Genomic DNA, 3,127 nt, shown 5'->3' with positions numbered 1-3,127 from the left:
TGAACTTGTTCTGGCCCAAGGAAATCACTTTTTAACAAAAATCCGTATTTGGTCTTAACTCGGGAAAAGAAGGCGATTCCTGTGTTTTGATCTCAAAAGAGGCCATTTATCCGGGTTTGTGCAGGTTTATGCATGGAACTTACTTAGAATGGATATATCTCTATGTATATATGAAGGACTAAGGAGTCTGAACTTGTTCTGGCCCAAGGAAATCATTTTTTAACAAAAATCCGTATTTCGTCTTAACTCGGGAAAAGAAGGCGATTCCTGTGTTTTGATCCCAAAAGAGGCCATTTATCCGGGTTTGTGCAGGTTTATGCATGGAACTTACTTAGAATGGATATATCTCTATGTATATATGAAGGACTAAGGAGTCTGAACTTGTTCTGGCCCAAGGAAATCATTTTTTAACAAAAATCCGTATTTCGTCTTAACTCGGGAAAAGAAGGCGATTCCTGTGTTTTGATCCCAAAAGAGGCCATTTATCCGGGTTTGTGCAGGTTTATGCAAGCAACCTACTTAGAATGGATATATATGTATGTATATATGAAGGACTAAGGAGTCTGAACTTGTTCTGGCCCAAGGAAATCACTTTTTAACAAAAATCCGTATTTCGTCTTAACTCGGGAAAAGAAGGCGATTCCTGTGTTTTGATCCCAAAAGAGGCCATTTATCCGGGTTTGTGCAGGTTTATGCATGGAACTTACTTAGAATGGATATATCTCTATGTATATATGAAGGACTAAGGAGTCTGAACTTGTTCTGGCCCAAGGAAATCATTTTTTAACAAAAATCCGTATTTCGTCTTAACTCGGGAAAAGAAGGCGATTCCTGTGTTTTGATCCCAAAAGAGGCCATTTATCCGGGTTTGTGCAGGTTTATGCAAGCAACCTACTTAGAATGGATATATATGTATGTATATATGAAGGACTAAGGAGTCTGAACTTGTTCTGGCCCAAGGAAATCACTTTTTAACAAAAATCCGTATTTCGTCTTAACTCGGGAAAAGAAGGCGATTCCTGTGTTTTGATCCCAAAAGAGGCCATTTATCCGGGTTTGTGCAGGTTTATGCATGGAACTTACTTAGAATGGATATATCTCTATGTATATATGAAGGACTAAGGAGTCTGAACTTGTTCTGGCCCAAGGAAATCATTTTTTAACAAAAATCCGTATTTCGTCTTAACTCGGGAAAAGAAGGCGATTCCTGTGTTTTGATCCCAAAAGAGGCCATTTATCCGGGTTTGTGCAGGTTTATGCAAGCAACTTACTTAGAATGGATATATATGTATGTATATATGAAGGACTAAGGAGTCTGAACTTGTTCTGGCCCAAGGAAATCACTTTTTAACAAAAATCCGTATTTCGTCTTAACTCGGGAAAAGAAGGCGATTCCTGTGTTTTGATCCAAAAGAGGCCATTTATCCGGGTTTGTGCAGGTTTATGCATGGAACTTACTTAGAATGGATATATCTCTATGTATATATGAAGGACTAAGGAGTCTGAACTTGTTCTGGCCCAAGGAAATCATTTTTTAACAAAAATCCGTATTTCGTCTTAACTCGGGAAAAGAAGGCGATTCCTGTGTTTTGATCCCAAAAGAGGCCATTTATCCGGGTTTGTGCAGGTTTATGCAAGCAACCTACTTAGAATGGATATATATGTATGTATATATGAAGGACTAAGGAGTCTGAACTTGTTCTGGCCCAAGGAAATCACTTTTTAACAAAAATCCGTATTTCGTCTTAACTCGGGAAAAGAAGGCGATTCCTGTGTTTCTTTCAGAAAAGGTCCTTTTTCTGAACTGGGATTCATGCCCAACATCCAGGCTCTCGTGCCCTGCCCACAGACACAAATCCAGGCCGAGTTTCAGCACCTCTGCATGGACAGCATTCATGGCTGCTTTCCTCTCCCAACAGCCAGTCTCTCATGCCCTGCCCACAGACACACATCCAGGCCGAGTTTCAGCACCTCTCCTCGGTCCAGTATTCATGGCTGCCGTCCTCTCCCAACAGCCAGTCTCTCATGCCCGGCCCAGAGACACACATCCAGGCCGAGTTTCAGCACCTCTCTTCGGTCAGGCAATCATCCCTGCTCCCCTCTCATAACGTCCAGGCACTCATGCCCTGCGCACAGACAAACAGAACCCAGGCCGAGTTTCAGCACCTCTGCTCGGACAGCATTCACGGCTTTTGTCCTCTCACAGCATCCAGTCTCTCATGCCCTGCGCAATGACACACATCCAGGCCTAGTTTCAGCACCTCTCCTCGGTCAGGAATTCATCCCTGCTCCCCTCTCAGAACATCCAGGCACTCATGCCCTGTGCAATGACACATCCAGGCCGAGTTTCAGCACCTCTCCTCGGTCAGGAATTCATCCCTGCTCCCCTCTCATAACGTCCAGTCACAGACACAGATCCAGGCCGAGTTTCAGCACCTCTCCTCGGTCCAGCATTCATCCCTGCTCCCCTCTCAGAACATCCAGGCACTCATGCCCTGTGCAATGACACATCCAGGCCGAGTTTCAGCACCTCTCCTCGGTCAGGAATTCATCCCTGCTCCCCTCTCATAACGTCCAGTCACAGACACAGATCCAGGCCGAGTTTCAGCACCTCTCCTCGGTCCAGCATGCATCCCTGCTCCACTCTCATAGCATCCAGGCACTCATGCCCTGCGCACAGACACACATCCTGGCCGAGTTTCAGCACCTCTCCTCGGTCCAGCATTCATCCCTGCTCCACTCTCATAGCATCCAGGCACTCATGCCCTGCGCACAGACACACATCCAGGCCGAGTTTCAGCACCTCTGCTCGGTCCAGCATTCATCCCTGCTCCACTCTCATAGCATCCAGGCACTCATGCCCTGCGCACAGACACACATCCTGGCCGAGTTTCAGCACCTCTCCTCGGTCCAGCATTCATCCCTGCTCCACTCTCATAGCATCCAGGCACTCATGCCCTGCGCACAGACACACATCCAGGCCGAGTTTCAGCACCTCTGCTCGGTCCAGCATTCATCCCTGCTCCACTCTCATAGCATCCAGGCACTCATGCCCTGCGCAATGACACATCCAGGCCGAGTTTCAGCACCTCTCCTCGGTCAGGCATTCATCCCTGCTCCCCTCTCA

The sequence above is a fragment of the Odontesthes bonariensis genome, unplaced genomic scaffold (genome assembly GCF_027942865.1).
Source record: "Odontesthes bonariensis isolate fOdoBon6 unplaced genomic scaffold, fOdoBon6.hap1 scaffold_186, whole genome shotgun sequence".
In the NCBI taxonomy this organism is placed as follows: Eukaryota; Metazoa; Chordata; class Actinopteri; order Atheriniformes; family Atherinopsidae; genus Odontesthes; species Odontesthes bonariensis.
Note: the sequence above shows the minus strand (reverse complement) of the source record.